Below are 10842 nucleotides of genomic sequence, written 5' to 3' on the forward strand. Positions count from 1 at the left end.
CGTTAACACCCACCACCAAAGGAGGGGGACCAGATGAAGCTGTGCGTCCGCATTTCTCACTGTCACAGCGGCGTTCACCCACCAGGGTCCAGAGCTACTGGTCACCTCCCACTCACGCACGGTGGCGAGACCCGGGTCACTGACCAAGGGCGCTGAGTGTGCACATAGCCAAAGCAGAGACCTCGACCTCAAAACAGCCGCCCATCTAACTCGAGGCTGGCAGCTGTAACTATACTTGACAGTGGGAGTGGGGGTTGGGGGGAGAAGGGCGGCGCGCTAGGGGTAGGGGACATAAGTAGTGACCCTACCCAGAGTCATAGCTAGGGGCTGGTGAAGTCTGAAGCGCTGGGAAACAGGGAATCCGTGGTCTTCACAGTAGCTGAATTTGGCAAACACTGAAATGCTAACAAATCTAACCTTTGGTGCTTTCAGCTTTCTGAGGAAATTGCTTCTATCCACCGACCTAGCATTTGAACAGGCCTCGAGCCCTCCCGACAGGCGCTTTTTCATATTTACTCCCTTGTAGGAGGTCTGCCGCCTTGTAAATGCTCGGGATTACAGGTGCTATTTTAGAAGTCCATTTATTGGGCCTAGGCCTCTTTGAGGGGTGTTTTTGAGGATTGCTGAGTACTGCTACCTAGGAGATTTGGGACTGAACTAAGAAATTTGTGCCAACAACAAAGTTACTTTAGTGTGGTTCCCAAAAGAAACTAGCATTGAAAATAGTTTCAAAAATGAGAATATAGTTGGGCATGGTGGTGCATCATTGTAATCCTAGCTCTTGGGAGGTGGAGGCAGGAGGATGATGAGGCATTCAAACCCAGGCCAGCTACACAGTGAGTTTAAGGTCCACTTGTGCCAAGTGAGACCCTGCCTCAAAAAACAAAGAAGAGGAGCACCTGCTGACTACACATGAGGCCCTGGGTTCAAGTCCCAGAATAAATAAAATAAAAACAGACTAGAAGAAATCAAAGCAGAAAACACATGTAGAAGCTGTCCATGAGCTAGGATGGAACCAGTGAACACAGAGAGAGCATACTTGTAACAGGCCTGCTTTAGAAACCTGTTTTTATAGATGCTAGACCAGGCAGAGGCGGGTGGTAGAGGTTAGAAACCCAGTAGGGAAGGAGGTAGAGGAGAGGACCCCAAGGGTCCCTACCTATATAGGGAGAAGTATCTATGTAGGATATCCCTGGGGACCTGTCATGCTCTGGTCTGTTACTCCAACCTGCTGGCAGCAAGTGACTCCCACTGGATTCTTCCCATCTGGAATCCGGGTAAAGCTCTGAATGTGAGGCTGTTCTGCTGTAGCTTGTCATGTTCAGAAATCACTGGAATACTGATTTATGACTTAGTGGTCAAGATGGGAACATGAGAACAATAATTTTCATTTACGGAGTTCGTCACTGACACAGCAATTTCATACTCATTATTTATTTCATCAGCATCAAACAGCTCAGGAAGCCTGTGAATGGATGCCACCATGCACTTTTATAGGCCCAGCAGCTGGCGACTCCCTGGTATCACAGACAGCACCTGGGCTTGGGAGCCCTGGCACTGACCCACTTGGTCTCTTCTTGGGATAGGTTACCTTGTCCTGTTTTCTCAGTGCCAGTCCCTCACAACTGCCACCTTAACCCATGCTGACACCACCCCCATCTCTGTTTGCCTCATCTTGCACATTAAATGGCCTATGAAAACCAATAAAAAGTACTTAGGGCACAAAAATCTCTTTGAATGTCGTTATTTAATCCTCATGGCTTGGCAAACAGAGCTCAGTTCCTTTTTTACATCTTTGGATTTTCGAGACCTTGGAAGTTATTTGATGAAATTTAAGAAAACAGTAAGATAAACTCATCCACTTGGACTTGGAAAGGTTGTATTTGCTTATGGAATTAAGTTTCTTAATTGCTCCTGTTATAAGCACATGGCTGGCTAGCCTATGTAGTCCTTTTTCAGAGGATGGGGTGTCTGTGAAGCCCTTCAGAAGAGAGGTTTCTTCCAGGCTAGGCAAATCATCAGATCCAATGTGAACTGTTTGTAATCATGAATAGCAAGGGAAAGGGAAAGAGAGGTGAATGACTAAGCCACTGGCTTCTGAATTGAGAAAAGAGTGTTCAGGTTTTCAGTAGTTAAAGAAGATGTTTAATCCCTTCCTTGAAGAGGCACCTCTGCCACTGCTCAAGAGCAGAGGAAAACCTAGCCACCATGAGGAGAGGACTTGGCTCCTGTGTGCTGCAACTCCCCACTGCCACCTCTTCTTCCATTATTGCAATAGGTTCTTAAATGCTCTCATTCCTTCGTGCCGCTTTAAGAGCAGCTGAAAATATCTTTGAAAGATACACGGGAGTACTTACCATCCTGCTCAATACACCCACCAGAATCCTCTCATTACCTCCCAGCCTTTTACTCTGGGTTTCTGATTCTCACACTATGGCTTCTGCTTCACCACAGTGGTGTGTGTGTGTGTGTGTGTGTGTGTCTACGATTCTGAAAGAAATGCTGATCCCTGCCAAGTCCTCAAGTCCTTCCTGGAATATAACAACAAACATTTCACACATTTAGGATTCATACAGTTTAACAAAATATGAACATAGAAGCAAAAAACAAAACAAAAAACCCTCCAAACACACAGCACTCAGGAAGCCCAAACAGGATTGACATAAGTTCAAAGTGATCCTGAGCTACCAAGTAGAACTACCCCAGTTAAAAAACAAAAATTTAAAAGTCCAAACACAGAAAGTATAAGAATGAGTGTAAAAAAGAAATGAAAAATGTACCCACAACAACCCCCATAGTATTGTTAGATGTAAAATTCCAGGTACTGAAATTGATTCATAGTATGACTTAAGTTTGTGTTTAGAATGTAAAATCAGGAAGGTGGAATATAACTAAAGAGCAGGTCAGAAGATGTAGAGAAGCAAATAGAGCTTCTAGAGATACAATGATCATGTAAGTTGAAGGAACAAAAGTTTCCACAAATGAACCAGGTATCAAGTAAAGTTATTATAAAAGAAAACAAGTAATATGGAAGTAAATGAAAAGATAAGGTCATCCAGGAAAGCACAGATGTGGAAAACAGGCTACAATTTTTCCATTTTTGAAGACAGATATGTATGCATTATTATTACTATTATTATTACTAACCAGAAGAAACAAAAAGAACTACAGTGAAAAAGGAAAATCCTGAACTCAGACAGGAAGAAGATAGACTTCTCACCAAGGAAGTCCCCCAGACTTGAGGAACTCATGATGATGGGACCACTGAAGGAAGACACATCCAGAGGAAAGCCATGGCCAGCCGGCCACCCTCCTACCCATGTGTCTAGGAAAGCTAGGCTTTCAGGAGTGGAGTGAGGGAAGATGCTGATTTCTGACATTGAGGCACTTCTGAAGTAGGAGCTGTCTCCGAGCTTTTCTTCCTTGTGAGGTTTTTATGGTAGTGTTTCAAAGGAAAGGTGGTCAAAGTCACCTGACTGAGCCTGAACTGTCAGAGAGACTGGCACAAGGCTACCCACAATACACTACTGTTACTTCCAACTATGCAGACCCTGGTGACCTGGCCTCTCTGCTTCACTCACCTGAGCTGGAATGGCAGTGGATTATTTGGTCATCTTTAAGAATCAGCGTTAGGGGTCCTGGGCTTCTATGTAGGTGTTCTGTTGTTTCTTTGATTCTGTTCTGATTTTGTTATATCCTACTTACCTCAGGGTTCATTTCCTTGTCCTTTTTTAGTTCAAGAGAGACGCATTGGACATTTAATCATTTTCAGTTTCTGCCAGAAGTGTATAGGCAGAGCAAATTTCCCTATTACCGGACTGCTGTATGTTCAGCTTAGCACACAGGTGTTTTAAATTTTTGTATTTTGTTTTCAACTCAGGTGAAAATATTTTTCTAAGTCCCTCTTTTTAAAAGCCAGGGTCTTTCTATGTAGCCCAAGATGGCCTTAAATTCACGGTGATCCTCCCGCCTTAGCCTCTCAAGTGGTGGGATAACAGGCATGTGTCACTATGCTTTCTTTTTTGATCCATACGTTATTTCAAAGTGTGATATTTAAATTGCCTTATTGCCAGGAATATGGTCATTCTTGGTAAACATTCCATGAGTTCTTCAAAAATGTATTCTGCTAACGTTGTTGGGGTAGTGTCTGTGAACGTTAACTAGATGGTATGGGGAGTGTGTTCTGCATGCCTCCCATATCCTTACAGACCTTCTTGCACACTCATCCTGTCATTGCTGTGAGAGTTTGTCATTTGATGGATATAAATTTGACTTTCTCCCTATAGCTCAATCACTGCTTATTAGTTTGAAGCTCTGAGCCTAGCCATATAAACATGACTACCATGTCCCTATGACAAACTGTTATCTATGATCTTGTATATTTTAGGACCAGCCTTAATATTATACTTCCCAGGGGCTAAGGAGAGAAAACTACGAACGGTGAGGACTATTTTCAGGAAATACAATCTCAGCACACTGAGCTCTTTAGTCTACTTGCTTTTGTTTCTCTGGGATAAAATCCTATCTATACAGCTTCAGTTCTGATCTCGTGCCTAGCTCCTTTCTTGCCTGATTTCTCTCTACCTTTATCTACTGTTCCCTCTAAGTTCTATCTTAATTCTCTCGTCCTAATTCTGCCTCATCTAGGTCTTCTCATCTCGTTCTTACCCAGCTAGTACTTCCCCATCTGGCTCTTCCTCATCTTCCGTCTCGTCCACGTTTTCTCTGGTCAAAATCCTCCGTGTCCCTCTCAGTTCTCCATCCTCAAGTTCCCTACCTTCTCTCCATCTCCTCATACCTCTAAGTTCTATCCTCTCTGAAAATAAAACTGCCTTTTTATCCCTTTGACCCTCATCTGTCCAAGCTATCTATCATTTTTCTGCAGGGTGGGGGAAAGTGTGCTCGGTTGCTAGGCAACCTGTGTACAGCTAGATGCCTCTGGTGATAGTTAAAGGGAGATCTGGAACTAGAGTTAAGATTTGGGAAAGGAGACAGTTAAGCTTAATTGGCACATCTGCCAGGCCTTCTCAAACAGGTAGTCTGGACACTTAAGTCTGTTCTTAGAGAGTACAGAGGTATCTCTGATAAGGTACTTTCCTCTATCTAGGGATGGACCTGGCCGGATGCTGCCAGTGATGATAATCACAGGGAGAGGCTTGAACTGGGTTCTGGCTGTGTATAGCTGTCAGTACAGAAGAGTTATCTAAATATCCTTAGAAGTGGTTAGGGAAGGAGTTAAAGGTCTATAAAGTTAGTAAGGCTGTAAGAAAAGGAGGGTTCGAGCTAAATTGTTTGAAGCTATTACTTAAGGTCCACTTGACCTAGGTGGTGTCTCTGTGTGGAATTTATCTTAATTCAGGAGACTTATTATGTGGTGGTCTGGACTGTTATTTCTGTTAGTACTTGAATGTGGCTAAGGGAGATATCTGATTCCAGTGCTGAAAGGGGAGAAATGGATGGGCCTGAGAGAAGGAAGTCTTTCCTGAGGTTGTTCTCCAAAACCTCGAATGTATATGTCCAGTGATCAGTGCACACTGTTAGCAATTCTTAGGAAAAAATCAACTGGGAAAGCTATGCAGGCACAGGATTTTCATGATAGAAGACAGCTGATATATAACAAGCCAAATAACACCAAAAGCTCCTTGGAATTTGGCTTCCTCTGAAGGAATTCCTTGATCCCTTCAAGTAGTGGCTTTGGCATAACCAGCTGAGTTCTTACAATATATTCCTGTGGCCTGTAGCACTATGAGAAGACATACTTTACTCCCTGGTCATATTTTCTCCTAAAACCTATTTTCCCCGATACTAATGGGGCCAGTCTAGCTTTGTTTTGCTGAGTATTAATGTGGTATATTATTTTTTACTTATTTGCATCTTTATATTTAAAATAGGTTTCTTAAAAGCAGTACACAATTGGGTCTTTTTTATTCAGTCTGGCAATCCTTGCCTTTTATTTGGAGATGTGAAAGCCATTTATATTTAATGTAACTATTAGGATGTCTTGGTTTAAGTTGACTATGTTGCTGTTTTCTACTTGACTCATCTGCTCCTCCTTCATTTTCATTTTACAACTTTGTCTTTTTTCTTTCTTTGAGACAAGGTCTCATGTAGTCCAAGCAGGCCTTGAATTCACATGTAGATGAGGCTAGCTTTGAATTCCTGATTCTCCTGTTTTCCAAGGCCTGAGATTATAGGTATGTATGACTTGGGTTGAGTACTTACATGATTCATTTTCTTTTTCTTTTTTTTTTTTTTTTGGTTTTTCAAGACAGGGTTTCTCTATGTAGCTTTGCTCTTTTCCTGGAACTCACTCTGTAGACCAGGTTGGCCTTGAACAGAGATCTGCCTGCCTCTGCCTCCCAAGTACTTGGATCAAAGGCGAGCACCACCACTGTCCGGCGATTCATTTTATTTCTATAACGGCTTAATGGAAATATTTGGTTTAGGGAAATATTTGTTTAGGGTTTATAGCATGCAACTTTAAACTATCCAACTATCCCAGTGTGCCTTTGATTTATACTCTACCACAGTTTAGACACGTGGACCTGTGTTTCTGTGGAAGTTTGAATGCAATTGGCTCCCATAATCTCATAGGGAGTAGCACTATTAGGTATGGCTTTATTGGAGTGGGAATTGCCTTGCTGGAGAAAGTGTGTTACTGTAGGGGCAGGCTTTGAGGTTTCCTATGCTCAGGATACCGCCTAGTGTCTCAGCTGATTTTCTGTTGCCTGTAAGATGTAGTGCTCTCTGCTACTCCTCCAGAACCACATCTGCCTGCATGCCACCATGCTCCCTGCCATAATGATTAATGGACTGAACCTCTGAAACTGTAAGCTGCCACCTCAATGAAATGTTTTCCTTTGTAAGAGTTGCCATGGTCACGGTGTCTCTTCACAGCAATAGAATAAGACAGAAGCTGGTATCAGGGACTAGGGTATTGCTGTAATAGGCCTGACCATGTTTTTGTTTGGAGTAATATGGACTTCAGGAGTTTGGGTTAGGAAAGTAATGGAATTCTTTAAGCACTGCTTAATGAGCCATACTATTAGGAGCATGGAAGGCACTGAAGCTGATTGTGATTTGATGAATTGTGGGAATCAAGAGGTTTCAGAGGAGAAGAATGTAGGAGACTGGTCTTGAGATACTAAAGTGGCTGCTCTTTGGCCTTGTCTGAAGAGTCTGCGTGAGGCTAAAGTGAAGAGTTTTGGATTAATTCCACGGGCAGAGGAAATCTCAAATCAGTATAGTATAAACTCTATTTTGTGGTTACTAGTGTTAACTCTAATAAAGACTTATAATGAAAAGGAGCAAGCTGAGCCAGGAAAAATATTTGAGGAGAAAAAAGCACCAGAAAGTGGAATGGAGCTAAATTCTGTGTTCAAGGAGATAAGCAGATTAAGAAAGGTACTAAAGGGACCTCAGGGCAAGATCCTACCCAGCTAAGTTTCCAACCTGTGAAAAGAAATTAGAGAAAAGTTTAGAGCCAGGTATGGTGGAGCACACCTTTAATCCCAGTAATTAGAGAAAAGTTTAGAGCCAGGTATGGTGGAGCACACCTTTAATCCCAGTAATGGGAAGGCAGGGGCAGGCAGATCTCTGAGTTTGAGGCCAGCCTGGTCTACAGAGCAGGTTTCAGGAAAGCCAAGCTTAGACAGTAGAGGACAGAAAGGTGGTAAAGATGTAATTGAAGAGGGGGTGGGGTAACAGCTTTGGGTACTGGAGTTAAGGATAGAGGGGGCTATGGAATTTGCCCCCAATAAAAGCCGCTGAGGCCAGGCATGTGTCAGGGGTGTCCCTGAATGGAGGCCTAGAGAGGCCATTGCATGAAGCTGTGAAGGTGAAGCCTGGATTGCTTCAGAGACCCCAACATGTTAGAGATGCCAGAGGCATGAGATATCTGCCAAGAAGAGCAGTTAACAGGAAGTGGAACCAGTACAAGACTAAGAAGGGTATTGCAGTCAGTCAACAAAGATGAATGGAATTGGAAGAACATTTTGACATCAGACACAGAGATGCAGAGTTTGGAGAGCTTGATGTAGCTGCTAATTAAAATGATTTAAGCAACATGAAAACACATTTTTTAAAATGTCCCCATGTGATTGATTACTCCAGGCAGATCTGGATTCCTATCAGTGTGTCCCCTTTAGCCTCTCCTGCTGCTGTTCTGCATTAATGAACTTGGTGAAACACTTTCAGGATTTGAACTGTATTTGCAGTGAGCAGCAAATTCTAAGTTAGCAGAATTGTTAAGTCTCAAATTGTTCCCAAGACACCTTTAGCTTTGTTTTCTTTGTGCTTTATTTATATGTCACACACCTTGTTTTAGATTAAGATTTTCTTCTGTGGCCGAATCTTGGCAGTTTGATGGGTACTGTGATGACATGTAGTCTTTATGTTTTGTTTTTCCCCAGAGTTCTCTGGATTCATACTGTTCTAGTTTTCGTCATGTTTGAGGTTTTTCTAAACACTATTTGTTCAATACTCCATCTCTTCTCTTCTTAAAAGCTTCCATTTAGCTCTAACTGGGTTTGCTGGAAGTTATGCTCCACTAACTGGGGCTTTGTTTTCAGATGAGGGTCTGTTTCATAGGTTGGCCTGGGAACTCCTGGGCTCAAGCAATCCTCTTGCCTCAGACTCCTGAGTGCTGGGACTATAGGTATGTGCTATGCCCAACAATAGCACTACAAATGTACACTACGTGGAAAACAAATTGAACAAGCACCTCTGTAGCTGGAGAATTTCTCTCCAGCTCCCACCGCCAAGTCCCGCCAGTCCCGGAGCCCACTTATAAAATAAACACAGACTCTTACATTATTTAAACTGCTTGGCCATTAGCTCAGGCCTATCATTGTCTAGCTCTCACTCTTATATTCAGCCCATTTCTATTAATCTTTACTTTGCCACGTGGCTTGTGGCTTACCAGTACTTTACATCTTCCTTGTCTTGGCAGTGGCTCCAGCCGGTCTCTCTTTCCTTCCTCCTTTCTCCTCTCTCCTTGTCCCGCCTATACTTCCTGCCTGGTCACTGGCCAATCAGTGCTTTATTTATATAGAGCGATATCCACAGCACACCTCAGAGGCCATCCAAATTATCAAGGGCACACAAAGGCACCCACACTGTCAGTCACAGGGAAATCCAAACTAGATCTTACTTCACCATAGGCCAGAGTCTATGCAAATGTAAACATATAATCCTTTTAGAAAACTTACAATATTAAGCTGAGCATTCATCTGTGTGTTTCTCTTCAGTCCATGAATGAAAGATATGTGGACACGTCCTTATGTCCAAGTGGGAAACTTAGGGTCTGTCTTCGAGGGTCAGTTCAGCTTATTTGGCTGACCCATGCCTATGTGGTAGACTGAGACAGTATCACAAGATTTTTATCAAGGGGAGTAGAAGGGCAAAAGAAAAGGATGAGGGTGGGCCAAAGGGGCCATGTGCCATGAAACAAAGTTACAGCTTGAGAAATGAAAAGGTAGTTTGAATGTAATTAGCCTCCATAAGCTCATTGGGAGGTATGGCTTTGTTGGAGGAAATGTGTCACTGTGGAGGCAGGCTTTGAGGTCTCATATATGCTCAAGCCATGCCCAGTTTCTCAGTTTACTTCCTGTTGCCTGTTGATCAAGATGTAGGACTTCCAGCTCTAGCACCACCATGATGATAATGGACTAAACCTCTGAAACTGTAAGCTACTCCATTTTCCTTTATAAATTGCATGGTGATGGTGTCTCTTCAAAGCAATAGAAACCCTAAGACACCAAGGAACAGTTCCCTAGAGCCCCCCTGCCCAGACCCGTCCCTCCTCAGAGTTGACCAATGGAGATCCATCTTACACTTCTTCTGAGCCATGGAATGTAATCTGACTTTATGTGGCAGCCCAGGGCCCTTCCATGGTTGTCTCCCTCAGGAGGTGCCATCACTGAAGCAGCTGCTGGAGCCAGGGCTGTCTTTCATGTTCCTCAGTGAAGAAGAGAATGTACTAATACTGCTGTTTGGTAACCTCTGTTTCCTTAGTGCTTACCAAACTAGGGATGCTATCACAGCTATAGGTGCCAGCAGTTGCAACCCTCCATGCCTGGGCTACCCATCCTCATATGCCCCAAGCAAAACCTCCTGCTTTTGACTTGTGCTCTGCTTGGTGGGGCTCTCTAAATCAGCTTCAAGCCTTCCTCCTGCCCCAGGACCCAGGTGTAATGAACCTCTGAATGCCATGTGCCCTGCACAGCTGTGTTGGGAGTACCTTTAAAGACCTCTGGGAATCTGTCACCCACTACACACCTAAGACTGCATATCTGCATTAACATTTTAATTGGAAATACTAAAGGTACTATCTGAAACCAATGTTTGTCTTTTGAATCATGGAGTCAGGTTGATACTGAGACTTAGATTTCAGTTTACTACCCCAGAATCATCTCATCCACAAAGGCACAGATAAGGATGAATGTGTTTCACTTTAGAGTTGCCTTCCAGGTGACCAACTCTCAGAGAAGAGCCTGGCACCCCAGGAGGAAGAATACTGTAGAAGAGCAGAAGAAACTGTTTTCAGCTACCCACAAACCTGCAGACACAGCCAAGTCCCAGGTCATTAGAGCATACTTCAACTGTTCCAACATTCCATTTGCCTTTGGAAATACTTCTTTGCAGTCTACTCCCCTCCATGGCATTTCTCCTAAAGATGTGACCAACCTGAACACTGGCAACTGTGACCAGCCACTAAATGACAACATGAGCTCCTAGGACATCTGTGGCTCCATAGCTGGGAAACACCCTGGGCATTTGTTCCTTTCAATGCGGAAACAAACCTTTCTTTTGTATTGATCTCTGAGAGAGGTTTAACTTATA

General features: G+C 43.3%; 1 long non-coding RNA gene across 1 annotated transcript; it reads left to right on the forward strand.

The window, feature by feature from the left end:
* The first annotated feature begins 4575 nt into the window (after positions 1-4575).
* On the forward strand, positions 4576-10818 carry LOC131921448 (uncharacterized). Its single transcript, XR_009382008.1, has 2 exons — positions 4576-6194; positions 10471-10818. It is a non-coding gene; the product is annotated as an uncharacterized LOC131921448 (long non-coding RNA).
* Positions 10819-10842: the final 24 nt, after the last annotated feature.

This window comes from Peromyscus eremicus, chromosome 11, assembly GCF_949786415.1.
Source record: "Peromyscus eremicus chromosome 11, PerEre_H2_v1, whole genome shotgun sequence".
Classification (NCBI taxonomy): Eukaryota; Metazoa; Chordata; class Mammalia; order Rodentia; family Cricetidae; genus Peromyscus; species Peromyscus eremicus.